The 16,321-nt window shown below is 41.4% G+C and overlaps 1 pseudogene; it reads left to right on the top strand.

Moving 5' to 3' along the window:
* The first annotated feature begins 1,134 nt into the window (after positions 1-1,134).
* LOC125963837 (UDP-N-acetylglucosamine--peptide N-acetylglucosaminyltransferase 110 kDa subunit-like) lies at positions 1,135-11,037 on the top strand (annotated as a pseudogene).
* The last annotated feature ends 5,284 nt before the right edge of the window (positions 11,038-16,321 follow it).

Here is a 16,321-nt window from a genome sequence, read left to right as displayed (position 1 = left end):
GTGGCGCAGTGGTTGAGAGTCACCAGCCGACGCAGGGGACACGGGTTCGTGCCCCGGTCCGGGAAGATGCCACATGCCGCGGAGCGGCTAGGCCTGTGAGCCATGGCCGCTGAGCCTGTGCGTCCAGAGCCTGTGCTCCACAACGGGAGAGGCCACAACAGTGAGAGGTCCGCGTACCACTGAACAAAAGAAAATCTCCTTAGCCAGATTTCAAAAAAGCCTGTGGCCATTCCAATATGATCCAACATAGCGGAATATGATAGAAGGAAAATTGGCAAAGAAAGAGACGCTGGTCTTACCTGATGGAAGTGAAAATATCTCACTTTTGACAATTTTGCAAAAACCTATAATTACATGAATTAATTTCTAGGGTTCTTCATAGGACCTAAAAAGGAACCCATAGAGTTGTGGAACAACCATAGAAGCTTCTGTGATGAGAAGCCCGGGCACCGCAACAAAGAGTAGCCCCTGCTCGCCGCAACTGGAGAAAGTCTGCACGCAGCATTGAAGACCCAACGCAGCCAAAATAAAAATAAATAAATAAATAAATTTATTTTTAAAAAAGTAATACTCAGGTTTGAGGCATGAGAAATATGATGAGGAGAAATTAGCTAATCCTTTCAGAACTTTTAAAATATCAAACTCAGTCTCTAAGATTTTAGCATTATATACAACATCGGTTACTTATTAGTGGTTTGGGAAGGCCAATTTAAAATTTTCTGATCTTACTGTATTGAAATTCACGGCCCTAATGTTTTCCACATTGACTATATGAATGATGAAGTAAAGTCAATCATGTATTTCCTTTCCAACTGGGCAGAAAACAAAATTTTGAAAAGTGTTTGGACTACTGACTTTTGATTTCTTCTAAGGCAAGTGTATAGGTAATTTTTATTCCCTGATTAGGAGAAAAATGGTGGAAGAGGGCAGGGTTAAGAATTAAGAGCGTGAGAGTTAGATGACCAACCAGAGTTCCTAAGGTTCGGTGCCTGTAACTGTCGCCGCCGCTTAAGCCTGCCAAAGCAGTGGTATGGCTGCTGCCCTCGTATTTGCTACCTCTAGAAACATTCTTGCCAGTAGTGGCGGCAGCGGGACTCAATTACCCCCTTTTCTCACTCTCTGCAGACCCTCCAGATGGCGTCTTCTGTGGGCAACGTGGCCGACAGCACAGAACCAACGAAACGTATGCTTTCCTTCCAAGGGTTAGCTGAGTTGGCACATCGAGAATATCAGGCAGGAGATTTTGAGGCAGCTGAGAGACACTGCATGCAGCTGTGGAGACAAGAGCCAGACAATACTGGAGTACTTTTATTACTTTCATCTCTACACTTCCAGTGTCGAAGGCTGGACAGATCTGCCCACTTTAGTACTCTGGCAATTAAACAGAACCCTCTTCTGGCAGAAGCCTATTCGAATTTGGGGAATGTGTAAAGGAAAGAGGGCAGTTGCAGGAAGCAATTGAGCATTACCGGCATGCATTGCATCTCAAGCCAGATTTCATCGATGGTTATATTAACCTGGCAGCCGCTTTGGTAGCAGCAGGCGACATGGAAGGGGCAGTACAAGCTTACGTCTCTGCTCTTCAGTGCAATCCTGATTTGTACTGTGTTCGCAGTGACCTGGGGAACCTGCTCAAAGCCCTGGGTCGCTTGGAAGGAGCCAAGGCATGTTATTTGAAAGCAATGGAGACGCAACCGAACTTTGCAGTAGCTTGGAGTAATCTTGGCTGTGTTTTCAATGCACAAGGGGAGATTTGGCTTGCAATTCATCACTTTGAAAAGGCTGTCACCCTTGACCCCAATTTTCTGGATGCTTATATCAATTTAGGAAATGTTTTGCAAGAGGCACGGATTTTTGACAGAGCTGTGGCAGCTTACCTTTGTGCCCTAAGCTTGAGCCCAAATCATGCAGTGGTACCTGCCAACGTGGCTTGTGTATACTATGAGCAAGGCCTGATAGATCTGGCAATAGACACCTACAGGCGAGCTATTGAATTGCAACCACATTTCCCTGATGCTTTCTGCAACCTAGCCAACGCTCTGGAAGAGAAGGGCAGTGTTGCCGAAGCAGAAGAGTGTTATAATACAGCTCTGCGGCTGTGTCCCACCCATGCAGACTCTCTGAATGACCTAGCCAATATCAAAGGAGACCAAGGAAACATTGAAGAGGCAGTTCGCTTGTATCGTAAAGCATTAGAAGTCTTCCCAGACTTTGCTGTTGCCCATTCAAATTTAGCAAGTGTATTGCAGCAGCAGGGAAAACTGCAGGAAGCTCTGATGCATTATAAGGAGGCTGTTCGAATCAGTCCTACCTTTGCTGATGCCTACTGTAACATGGGAGACACTCTAAAGGAGATGCAGGATGATCAGGGAGCCTTGCAGTGTTATACTCGTGCCATTCAGATTAACCCTGCACTTGCGGATGCCCACAGCAATCTGGCTTTCATTCAGAAGTGTTCAGGGAATATTCCAGAAGCAATTGCTTCTTATCGCACTGCTCTGAAGCTTGAACCTGATTTTCCTGACGCTTATTGTGATTTGGCTCATTGCCTGCAGATTGTCTGTGATTGGACAGACTATGATGAGCGAATGAAGAAGTTGGTCAGCATTGTGGCTGACCAGCTGGAGAAGAATAGGTTGCCTTCTGTGCAGCCTCATCATAGTATGCTCTATCCTCTTTCTCATGGCTTCAGGAAGGCTATTGCTGAGAGCCATGGGAACCTCTGCTTGGATGAGATCAGTGTCCTTCACAAACCACCGTACGAACATCCAAAAGACTTGAAGCTCAGTGATGGTCGACTGCGTGTAGGATACGTGAGTTCTGACTTTGGGAATCATCCTACTTCTCATCTTATGCAGTCTATTCCAGGCATGCACAATCCTGATAAATTTGAGGTATTCTGTTATGCCCTGAGCCCAGATGATGGCACAAACTTCCGAGTGAAGGTGATGGCAGAAGCCCATCATTTCATTGATCTTTCTCAGATTCCATGCAATGGGAAAGCAGCTGATCGCATCCATCAAGATGGTATACACATCCTTGTAAATATGAATGGTTATACCAGGGGTGCTCGAAATGAACTCTTTGCTCTCAGGCCAGCTCCTATTCAGGCAATGTGGCTGGGCTACCCTGGGACCAGTGGCGTGCTTTTCATGGATTATATCATCACTGATCAGGAAACTTCACCTGCTGAAGTTGCTGAGCAGTATTCTGAGAAACTGGCTTATATGCCCCATACTTTCTTTATTGGTGATCATGCTAATATGTTCCCTCACCTGAAGAAGAAAGCAGTCATCGATTTTAAGTTCAATGGGCACATTTATGACAATCGGATTGTGCTGAATGGCATCGATCTCAAAGCATTTCTTGATAGTCTCCCAGATGTGCAGATTGTCAAGATGAAATGTTCTGATGGAGGAGACAACGCAGACAGCAGTAATACAGCTCTTAATATGCCTGTCATTCCTATAAATACTATTGCAGAGGCAGTTATTGAAATGATTAACAGAGGACAAATTCAGATAACAATTAATGGAGTCAGTCTTAGCAGTGGACTGGCAACTACCCAGATCAACATTAAGGCTGCCACTGGAGAGGAGGTTCCCCGTACCATTATTGTAACCACATGTTCTCAGTACGGGTTACCGGAAGATGCCATTGTGTACTGTAACTTTAATCAGTTATATAAAATTGACCCATCTACTTTGCAGATGTGGGCAAATATTCTGAAGCGTGTTCCCAATAGTGTACTGTGGCTGTTGCGTTTCCCAGCAGTAGGAGAACCTAATATTCAACAGTACGCACAAAATATGGGCCTTCCCCAGAACCGTATCATTTTTTCACCTGTTGCTCCTAAAGAGGAACATGTTCGGAGAGGCCAGCTGGCTGATGTCTGCTTGGACACTCCACTCTGTAATGGACACACCACAGGGATGGATGTCCTTTGGTCAGGGACACCCGTGGTGACTATGCCAGGAGAGACTCTTGCTTCCCGAGTTGCAGCTTCCCAGCTCACTTGTTTAGGCTGTCTTGAGCTTATTGCTCAAAATAGACAAGAATATGAAGACATAGCTGTGAAACTGGGAACTGATCTAGAATACCTGAAGAAACTTCGTGGCAAAGTCTGGAAGCAGAGAACATCTAGCCCTCTGTTCAACACCAAACAATACACAATGGACCTAGAGCGGCTCTATCTACAGATGTGGGAGCATTACGCAGCTGGCAACAAACCTGATCACATGATTAAGCCTGTTGAAGTCACTGAGTCGGCCTAAATAAGGACTGTGTGCACAGGAGAATTACCCTGTACCTGAGCCTCAACCTTCTGGGGGAAAGGGAACTACTTTTTCCTTATCTGTACAATACCATGCTGCAGATGGGTGACAGACAATGATAAGAAATAGCACAGCCAGACTTGCTTCCTGCATGATCATGATCATGATAGGGAGAGACACAAGAGATGGGAAACTGCTGTTCCACAAGGAGTCTCCATAGAATTTTGCAGCAGCCAGGTGTCTGGAAGGTCTGGAAGGTAAGTCTGAAAGGTCTGATCTCCCTTGGTCTTCCATGGGATGGATGGTTAGTGTGGAAGGGAGACAGAGATTGCCCAGCCGTTTTGTGATTATCATGGATTGATTGAGTCATCTGAATTAATATTTTTCTTTATATTTTGGGTATTGGAGCTTTTAAAAATGTTTGGTTTCAGGTATTTTTATTCATGTGAAGTGTGTATGATTCTCTTGAGATAAGGTTTTAAGCTAAAATATTCCTTGTTTTAGTTTCTGAACTCTACAGATAAATGGGGACTTTGCTGGTGTAGTCTTTTTGTAGGTTTTATAAACCACTTGAGCCTATATCAGTCATTTTAGTTTCTGACATAATGTTTGGAACTCTCAGTGCTATGTTGGCTTAAATTCTTTTCCTGGTCCATTTCCTTCTTCCTTCCCCCCACTTTAAAAATTCTCCTGTAACTTGGCTAACAAAAAACCAAGTCTGATTCAAAACCTCCCAGAGTGTTTCTCTTAACCGCATCATCTGGTGCCAAATGAAGATTCTTAGGAGTGATTATTAATTCTGAAGGGCACAGTTGTGGTACTGTCACTGATGATAATAAGAATGGATTTTTGGCCTAGAGTGTTGACCTATTTCACCAGTGTTTTACCGTTGACTGCCCCTCTATGCTGCTTCCAAAAGTGATAGTGTGTGTTACGATTTTTACTTTCATTTCTAATGTTTGTTTGTTTGTTTTAGTGAGTCCTGTTCTTCCTTTTTCTTTCAGCAGAAATGAAATCCCAGGTAAGTATAAGTATTCAAATATTTGATGAGTAAGTCACAGTTATCTCCAGTACATAAAATAACTTTCATCAAAAATCATGTTATAGGTAAAAAGCTCTGAAGGATCAGCTATGTATATGATAATTATGTTTCAGACCTTCTAGTGTATTATATATAATAACTTGTCTTCTGGACATGGTCTTGAAGTCTTTATGGATCCAGCCTCAGTAGTAGCGAACTGCACTGCTACTTGGTTTGGAGTAAAAATTAGCCTCTAGCCCTCCTGGAGGTTCAGTTTTTGGTATTGAAAACCATAAGAATGAAATTATTGTATTTCAACAAAGGATCGAGGGCTTGAGGCTTAAACAAGGCAACATATGTGTGGGAAGCAGTCAGCCTTGAGAGCAGGTAAGGACATGCCAGGCATGCGGCCGCTGCTCGAAGGGACTGTCCCTACTTGTTCCCCTCCTTGTTCCATTCCATGGGAGATAAATCACCAGGGCCCAGAGATCAGAAAGAATGTAAAATGAGACAAGCAAAGCTGTCTCCCCCCTGCACATGTAGGTTATTTTTGATGCTTCTGGGTTTATGGGTTTACTCCCATGGAAGTTAACCTTGAGCCGAGACAGTCTGTAGATAATGTAAACCACCATCTGGCAACCTTCCGATTTCTAGTCTATATAATCTGCAACTGTAGCATAATACAATGTGCCTTGCAACCATCAGTTGTCTTGGTCCTTCTGACCCCATCCATCGGTGCTACTTCAGTTCCTTACCCCTTCCCTTCTGACCCTGGGCGGTGAGATGCTCTTTCTCCGGCTGGTCCTCGGCAAGTGGCACTCGAACAGGGACCTGAAGCGTGAAGGCAATTAAAAGAAAAAGAAAGTGCAGGTAAGAGAACCCTTATGCAAAATATGTGTGGCCACCAGTAAAAGTGAAACGAATAGAGCCATGAGGCAATAGTCAGAAGTAAAATAAGATGAGGCAAAAGGCCTCAAAGTAGTGTGAATTATTTGCTCAGGTTTTACTTTCGATGCTTAAAGCTCGGGGTAATAAAGTTTCTACCTCACAGTTGACTGAATTTTTACAGCATATCCATGGTGTATCTCCCTGGTTTCCTGATGGTGGCTCTGGTGACAGAAATCTGGCAGAAAGTTGGAGAAGATTTAAAAAATTATTATGAGTCTCGAGGGCCTCCTCATACTCCTGTTGTTACATATAGTTTGTGGAATCTGATAAAAATATGTTTAGATGCTTCTCATGATAGTGTTGATTTGAATGTAAAGTCAGAAAAACATAAGCCTCTGACAGAAGGAGAGACTGTATTATCAGCTACTGTGTCGCCACTTCCTAAACCGAAAGAGCTAATTAATTTCAATAGTTTAGATGAAGAGGAACATTTTGACTTAACAGATGAGGCTTGTAAACATAAAAGGAGAACTATCCTGAGGATGGTTTTCTAATGGCTGTGATAGATAAGTCAGTGAAAAAGCTGCAGGTTAATAAGGACTGTCTTCCTCAAAAATCTACGTCTGTAAAAATGCTGAGTCCCTTGCAGCGCGCTGTACAAGGAGCCATAAAACGAGGAGAAGATCCTATTTTCTGTTGTCCCGTCATAGAAAGACCTGATCCTAATAATCCTCAACAAGCTACTAGGGAGCATCAGGCTCTCCCTTTGAAAGTTTTGAAAGATTGAAAATCTGCCTGTGCTCAATATGGGCCCACTGCTCCTTTTACTGCTGCTATGGTTGACAGGAGAAGCTCTTCCCCCCGCTGATTGGAAGTCTATTGCACGAGCTTGTTTAAATGGTGGAGATTATTTAATATGGAAGTTTGATTTTTATGAACGGGCTGCTGAACAAGCAGAAAAGAATGCTGCCCATAATATTCCAGTTGATTATCATATGCTGATTGGGGAAGGACAATATCTTTCTTTACAAGATCAATTAACTTATCCCTTCATTGCTTATCCTCAAATAAATCATTTGGCATTACAAGCCTGGAGGAAATGAACTTCTACACACAAAACTGAGGATCTTTCAACAATTAGACAGGGACCTGATGAACCATATGCTGATTTTGTAGATAGGTTGTCACAGGCGGTGGGGAGACTCATTGTGGACGGACTCACTGGTACAATTGTAGTTAAGCAGCTTGCTTTTGAGAATGCTAATAATGCGTGTCAGGCTGCGCGATTCGACCTTGGAGAAAACGGGGAACATTGGAGGCTTATATTCGCCTTTGTGCAGACATTGGGCCTACTTATATACAGGGTGCTGCTGTGGCTGCAACATTAACTAAAGTGGGGTTCAAAAACAATCAAAAGAAAACAAAGACTTTTTTTAAATGCGGAAAGGCAGGTCATTTTGCTAGAGAATGTAGATCTTTTAATTCTAACCCTAGTCCTTCCTTCCCTACTCAGAAACCTCCAGATGGTCAGAAAATCCCTGGTTTATGCCCTAAATGCAATAGGGGAAAACATTGGGCACAAGATTGTTGCTCAGTGGCCCACAAGGATGGGCCACCACTGTCGGGAAACTCCTCCCGGGGCCTTCCCTGGCCCCAACAAATAATAAGGGCAATGTCTGTGTATCCTCCTCAAATTATCAATCAGACATTAACCAAAAACAAAAACATACAATATCCTCGCTCTCCAGAGCAACACCAGGAAGCGCAGGACTGGAGCTCAGTACCTCCGCCCGATATGTATTAACTCCTGAAATGGGTCCTCAGGCCCTCTCTACGGGCATCTGTGGACCTTTACCCAAGGGTTTGATGGGACTATTATTGGGAAGAAGTAGTGTCACCATGAAAGGTTTAACTATTATGCCAGGAGTCACAGATTCTGACTACGAAGGAGAAATAAAAGTCATGGCACAAACTATTAAAAATATAATAACTATTTCTCCTGGTGATAAAATTGCACAATTGCTACTTTTGCCCTTTGTACCTCATGGACAAATTTTACAACATCAAAAGAGAGAAACAAAGGCTTTTGGATCGTCTAGTGCTGCCTACTGGATTCAGAAGATAGGGAAAGAACGTCCAGAAATGAAATGAACCATTAATGGAAAGGTTTTTTCAGGTTTGTTAGACACTGGAGCTGATGTCTCTGTTATGACGCAGATACACTGGCCTAAACGTTGGCCCATTAGTCCTACTATTACAGAACTTCACGGAATAGGACAAAGTTCTTCTCCTATGCAAAGTAGTCAGTTTTTATTATGGCAAGATAGTGAGGGCCATTCAGGATACTTCCAGCCTTATGTTTTGCCTGGGCTGCCTTTAAACCTCTGGGGCCGAGATATATTAAAAGAAATGGGAGTATTACTTTATAGTCCAAACTCTCAAGTCTCTAATATGATGTTGGATCAAGGATTTCTTCCCACAAAATGTCTGGGAACAAATCAACAAGGAACTGTCTCTCCTATTGATGTGAAAATAAAAAATGATAGACAAGGTTTGGTTTTTTCTTAGGGGCCTTGGATTCTCCACTCACTGCTGATCCAATTACTTGGCTGACTGATGACCCTGTATGGGTGGACCAATGGCCCCTCACAAAGGAGAAATGAGAAGCTGCAGAACAATTAGTACTGGAACAATTAGGGCATTTAGAAATTTCCAGTAGTCCTTGGAATACTCCTATTTTTATTATCAAGAAAAAATCTGGAAAATATAGGTTATTACAGGATCTAAGAGCTGTTAATAAAACTATGCTAATAGTGGGAGCTCTTCAACGAGGCCTACCCTCTCCAACAGCCATACCACACAATAATCATCTTTTAGTTATAGATTTAAAAGATTGTTTTTTCACTATTCCTTTGTTTCCTGAAGATAGAAAACATTTTGCTTTTAGCTTGCCTGCCTTAAATTTTAAGGAACCCATGAGGAGATTTCAATGGAAAGTATTGCCTCAGGGCATGGCAAATAGTCCTACATTATGCCAAAAATATGTGGCTCAGGCCTTGACTCCTGTGAGAAAAAGGTTTCCATCGTTATATCTCATACATTATATGGATGATATGCTTTTAGCCACTGATAATATTTCTTTATTAGAGACTGCTTTTCAATTTTTACAACAGTCCTTACAATCATTTGGCTTGGTCATTACCTCAAAAAAAATTCAAAGACAATCTCCATTTTTATATTTGGGAAAATATATTGATAACACTACTATTAGGCCTCAAAAACTGCAAATTCGAGTTGATAATTTAAAAACATTAAGTGATTTTCAAAAATTACTTGGAGATATTAATTGGCTAAGGCCTTCCTTAAAACTTACTACTGCTCAATGACAGCCTTTGTTTGATATTCTTAAAGGTGACTCAGATCCTTCTTCTTCACGCTCTATGACTCCAGAAGGATTTCAAGCTTTACAAATAGTCAGTAGATCTATCAGTTCTACACAATTAACTAGAATTCATACTCACCTTCCAATTTTCTTAATAATTTGTCCAACTCCTCATGTGCCTACTGCCGTCTTATGGCAAACTGTTGAAATTATTGAATAGATTCATATGAAAACTACACCCTCTAAAGTTATTAACCCTTATTATGAACTTATTAGTAATTTAATAATGCAAGGTAGAACTAGATGCTTACAACCTATAAGTATAGAACCTTCTCAAATTATTATCCCTTATTCAGTTAGTCAACAAAATTGGCTTTTTCAACATAGTAATAAATGGGGTCTTGCTCTTGCAGGATTTTCAGGTACCTTGGAATGCCATTACCCTGCTGATAAATTGATCCAATTCAACAAACTTAACTCATATCTTTCCTTCTATAATTAGGCAACAGCCTGTTCCTCATGTACCTTTGGTTTTTACGGACGGTTCTTCTTCAGGAGTGGCTACTGTAATCATTGACGACGGAACAAACCTCATTAAAGAAACTTCCTTGACTTCAGCTCAACGTGTTGAACTGTATGCTGTCATTATGTCTTTTAAACATTTGCCTTCTATATCTTTTAATTTGTTTTCTGATAGTAAATATCTTATTAGCTTATGATTTCTTCTGGAGACTGCGACCATAGGACATACTAATGACCCTGAATTATCATCCTCTTTTCGTTTGCTTCAACAGCTTATTCGTTCCCACGATGGTCCTGTTGCAGGTCTGTATATCCGTGCTCATTCTAACTTGCCTGGTCCATTGACTAAACTTAATGCGACTGCAGATGTTTTAACTCGATCTAAACGTGATCTTTATCCTGTACATTTTCCTCCCAAGAATAGAGTTGAAGTTACTCCTCCTCCTCAATCTCTTTTCCCTAAAGCAGGACATGTCCCAATTTACCATACTCCTCCTTTCCGTTCGTCATGCTGTCAAGAATGGCTAATGTACTGCATTCATTATCTTCATACTCTTGATACTCATGGTCCATGTCCTGGACACCCTCATATTATGGTAAGTTATGATCAAACTGCTTCACAAGCAGCACAGCCGTTGCACGCTTTACACCGTCAGTCGGCGGCTACATTACACACACAATTTTCCCTTACTCGTGAAGCTGCCCGACAAATTGTTAAGCAATGCCCACAATGCTTACCTCACCTTCCTGTTCCACATTATGTTGTTAATCCTCGTGGATTATTACCTAGACATTTATGGCAAATGGATGTTACTCATATTCCGTCTTTTGGGAAATTACAGTTTGTTCATGTCACTATCGATACTTATTCTGGTTTCCTCTGTGCTACAGCACAGACCGGAGAAGCTACTAAACATGTTATCACTCATTTTTTACACTGTTTTGCTTTCATGAACCTTTCCAAAATTATTAAAACAGATAATGGGCCCACTTACTCTAGTGCTGCTTTTGCAACATTTTGTAATTCATTACAAAATTACCCATATTACAGGCATTCCATATAACCCTCAAGGACAAGGTATTATAGAACGTGCAAATAGATCTTTAAAGCTAACTATTGAAAAAATAAAAAGAGGGGAATTGTATAGAACAACACCACATAACCTTATAAATCATGCTCTGTTTATTTTAAATGTTCTCACTGTTGACAAATTTGGCTGCTCTGCAGGGGGAAGGTTGGTGGCTGAGCCAAGATTGGCCTCTCAATCTCCGGAGGTCCTCTGGAAAGATCCGTTAACCAGCACTTGGCGTGGTCCTGATCCTGTGTTGATTTGGGGACGTGGTCACGTGTGTATCTTTCCCAGATCAGCGCCTGGACCTTGCTGGTTTCCTGAGCGCTTAGTCAAGCAAACAGATGGCTCGCCACAGCTCACAACTAGTTCAGAAGATGAAGAAGCTCTGCACCTCTCCGGAAAATTTGACAGTGTTGATTCAGAAAGAGAAAAGGAAGAGAAGACCACTTGCCAGAACGACTCAAAGGAGTGATGTTCCAACTTGGGGACAAATTAAACAACTGGTTTCACGAGCTCAAGAGTCAGTGAAACAACAGAATAATCCTGTTACACCTGTAACTTTATTTTTGGCTATGTTGGCAACCATTTCATGTGTTCCCTCTGTTAATGCAGCAACTGACTGGGCCTATGTACCTGATCCTCCACTATTACAACCCATATCTTGGTCTGAAGCAGAGTTTCCTGTATTTTACAATGATAAGTGTTTATGGGCCTCTTATTGGGAATATAAAACAAACCAATATGTCTGTAAATTATACTAACTGGTTTAGTACCCATCCTGTCTGTCTTAGCCCATTGACTCTGGAAACTGGATGTGTAAAGGCTATTAGTTATGAGCATACAGATGTTTATGAGGGAACGGATCAATCAATTAGTTTGTCAGGCTCTCCAGGCATCCTTCGTTTTACAGGAACCAACATTACTCTTACATGCCCGGCTACCAGCCGACGAGAGTATCTTAAGGATACCATCATTTCGTATAAAATGGGCAACCTATTAATATTAGAGGTCAAATCTCATACGCTTCACCACTTAGGGATTCCGCTATTACTATAGCCAAGATTACAGGTGAAGATTCAGGAAATTATTTCTGTATGAAGCGTTTACTTGGAGGACAAGGGATATTTATAGCTGGACATAAGGTTACTATGCTTAACAGAAAATCAAAAAATCAATTTCCTCCTTTTATGACCGTTAACTTTCCTGGATCCAATTTTGAACGTTGCAATGCATCTTGGAATAATAACCAAATATGGTGTACTATAGATTATACCAAGGTGCCAATTCTTATCTCTTCTATTCCCATCATAGATAGGTTTATCACATTTCAAAAGAACTGGGATATATGGAAACTAGCTCTAACTTATTCCAATACACCTGTTATAACTTGTGTTACTCCTCCATATACACGTTTGTGTGGTTCTATTAACATTGGTAATTCTTCCAAAGGAGGATATAATATTAGCTGTGATAATTGTATTTTTAGCAGTTGTATGTTCCCTTCTGCAGGAACGCAATCTGTGCTTATACTAAAGCAACCCATGTATGTTATGGTGCCTGTACATCTGAGAGAACCTTGGTATGAAGATACTGGAGTACAGGCATGGGTGGAGCTCTCTAAAGCTTTGCAGAGAAGGAGACGCTTTCTTGGGTGGCTAATAGTAAGTTTACCTGCCTCGGCTGCTCTGTCTGCTACCGTGGCCACTGCCGGTCTTGCTCTTTCACAGAGTATTCATCATGCTCACTTTGCTAATCAGTTATCTCAACATACCAGTCTTGCTTTATCTTTACAAAGTCACATAGATTTACAGATTAATAACAAGTTAGATGAATTTAAAAACGCAATTTTGGGGATTGGAGATCAGATGACAGCATTAAAATTGAGGATGCGTTTAGCTTGTCATGCAAAGTATACATGGATGTGTGTTACTCCTTAAAAGTACAATGACTGTATTTGGGAATGAGAAAAAGTAAAAATGCATCTGCTGAGTGTTTGGTCAGATAAATATTAGTCTTGATCTTAAGAAATTAAATGCTGAAATTCAGGATATACAAAATGCACATCTTGATGATATTTCGCCAGAAGATGTAATTCAGACTTTACTGGACCATTTAAAGTGGTTAAATCCTCAGTCTTGGATTACTGGAAGGTTGTCAGAATTTATTACCCTGGCCATAATTTGCCTATTATTGATATTAATCTTCTCATGTCTGTTTCATATCCTCATGCAACAGTATACTACTCTCGGCACTAAACTTCATGGAATTATTTTGCAGCAAAAGTTAAAAAATAAAAAAGGGGGACCTGTGGGAAGCAGTCAGCCTTGAGAGCAGGCTACGGACATGCCCGGCATGCTGCCGCTGCTCGAAGGGACTGTCCCTACTTGTTCCCCTCCTTGTTCCATTCCATGGGAGATAAATCACCAGGGCCCAGAGATCAGAAAGAATGTAAAATGAGACAAGCAAAGCTGTCTCCCCCCTGCACATCCAGGTTATTTTTGATGCTTCTGGGTTTATGGGTTTCCTCCCAGGGAAGTTAACCTTGAGCCGAGACAGTCTGTAGATAATGTAAACCACCATCTGGCAACCTTCTTTTTTCTAGTCTATATAATCTGCAACTGTAGCGCAATAAAATTTGCCTTGCAACCATCAGTTGTCTTGGTCCTTCTGACCCCATCCGTCGGTGCTACTTCAGTTCCTTACCCCTTCCCTTCTGACCCTGGGCGGTGAAATCTTCTTTCTCCAGCTGGTCCGCGGCACACATGAATATGTTTTTGTCTTGCTGTACTGCACCTGTGCTGTCTAGTAACAGATATTTTGTCTGCTAGTAGTGTTCTAGATTATGTCTTTCCAAAGCGCTGAGGCAGTGCACCTATTCTGTAGTTGCAGCTGATGCCTAAATGTATCCTAGCTGACAAATTATTGATTAATAAGAACTTGAATTTCTGAAAGATTTGTACTGTTAACGAAAATCTGAGCAAGGAGTCTCAAATGTAATTCTTAGCCAGAATTACATGTTAATGAACCATTTAACAGTGTGAATCAAGGAATATCAGTGTAAGGATTTCTTTTAATTTATTTTTTACCTGCTTGAAATATCAGTTAAAGTTTGCCAGCTTGGTTGCAGATGAACGGACGTTGGAAGTTCACCAAACTACTTAATGTGGGATAGGATAATAGATTTCCAGCGCCCTCAAGGCTGTGACCTTGCAGCCATTTTACATAGCACATCCTCCTCCTATAGGGATGAACCTTTCCCTGGCCTGAAAAGTGGCAGCTCTGTTGAAGCTTTGCTTATTGTAACAGGCTTTTGTTTCCAGGTTACATGTCTGTGGAAGACTTAATTCTGAATAGAGATACAGATATTACTGGAAACTAATTGTTTTTTCTATTATACTCTGATTTATCAAAAAAGTAAAACATTTAAATTGTGCTACAGAAATTCAGAAGTTGTCTTGCAATCTTTAAACAATAAATGAGTGAGTTGCCCTTAAAAAAAAAAAAAAGAATTAAGCAGTTAGGCTTTGTGGGCCATATACAGTTTCTGTAACTTCTCCTACCCTTTTTTCTTCAACAGCCTTTCTAAACGTGAGACATTATTAGCTCACAGTCCCACAGATCCAGGCTGAGAGCCTGATTTGATTTGTGGCCATTATTTGCCGATTCCTGCTCTGCGTCCTTACTGAGGAGGGGGACCATGTTTGAGTAATCACTTCTTTGAATCAACTATTGGTCTTCTGGGGCTATTCCTTACTCTCCTACAGTCTCGAATCAACATGGCATCCAGAGAGATCTTGTTAAAACATAAGTGAGATCCTGTCACTTAAGTCTCTTCAATGGCTCCTTCACAGGAAAAGCAAAGTCCTCAAAGTGCGTCCACAGCCCTAGAAATGTGGGCCTCTGTTTCCTGTCTGACTGTTTCCTTCTCCTCTCCACTTTGCTCCCTCTGTTTTCCACACACTGACATCCTTTCTGCTCCTTGGATACTCCAAGCCCACTCTTGCCTCATAGGCTTTCCATCTGACTGTTCCCTCTGCTTGTACTCTTCACTTCCCAGATATGCACCTTGCTCCCTCTCACAACCTTAACTTCCCTCTTATATTTTATCTTCCCCAGAAAGCCCTCATCGATCACTTAGTTTCAGATCGCAGTCTCCTCCTACCAGCTAACAATCTCCATCTCCCTTCCCTGCTTGCTGTTTCTCTCCAACACTTACCTGATATACTATTCTATCCATTTATTTAATTTTTATTTACATATTTATACTTATGATTTTTTTTTTTTGTGGTACGCAGGCCTCTCACTGTTGTGGCCTCTCCCATTGTGGAGCACAGGCTCCGGACGCACAGGCTAAGCGGCCATAGCTCACGGGGCTAGCCGCTCTGCGGCATGTGTGATCTACCCGGACTGGGGCACGAACCGGTGTCCCCTGCATCGGCAGGGGTCTTTCAACCACTGCGCCACCAGGGAAGCCCTATACTTATGATTTTATATTTGCTTATTTACTTTTGTCTCCCCACTCAGCTCAAGAGAGACTATATTCATCTGTGTTAATCACTGCTGTGTTTCTTGAACATGCCTATAAATCATACTGAAGAATGGTGCCTGAAATTTGGTAAGGGATCAATCAATTTTCTTGGCTGGATGAAGAAATGTGTTCATAAATTAATGAACAGATCTTTGGGGCTTCTGACTGGAGGACTAATGGGAAGAGATGGCAAAAGGTTGGGACAGGGTACTACAAGAAGTAATATTTGGAGTACTCTGATAGCTATCCTAACAGATAAGATTGTGTTCATTTAAATTGGATGTAATGAGAGAGCTGGGAACTAGGGACACACAGCATTAAGGTTTTTATAATGCATTCTGTAGAGTTCTTTTTAAGTCTGTACAAATATCATTGAAAATATATGCATACATATACACCTCTGTTACTTTAATTAGTGCCTTATGAGAGCCCCTCAAGGAAGGGGTAGTAGCAACTCTCAGTATCCTTCCTTTATGATGAGCTTAATTTATTCAAAGTTACATCATAATTTATTTGTAACTGTGAAACTAGACTTAGTTATTGAATAAACCCTCCCTAGAAACGTATGACATTAATAAAACCAACAAAACTTTGTTCAGTTTCCAATGATAGACACACTACAGACTCAATTAT

Source organism: Orcinus orca, chromosome 3 (assembly GCF_937001465.1).
Source record: "Orcinus orca chromosome 3, mOrcOrc1.1, whole genome shotgun sequence".
NCBI classification, from domain to species: Eukaryota; Metazoa; Chordata; class Mammalia; order Artiodactyla; family Delphinidae; genus Orcinus; species Orcinus orca.
This window is presented reverse-complemented; position numbering and strand designations above follow the sequence as displayed.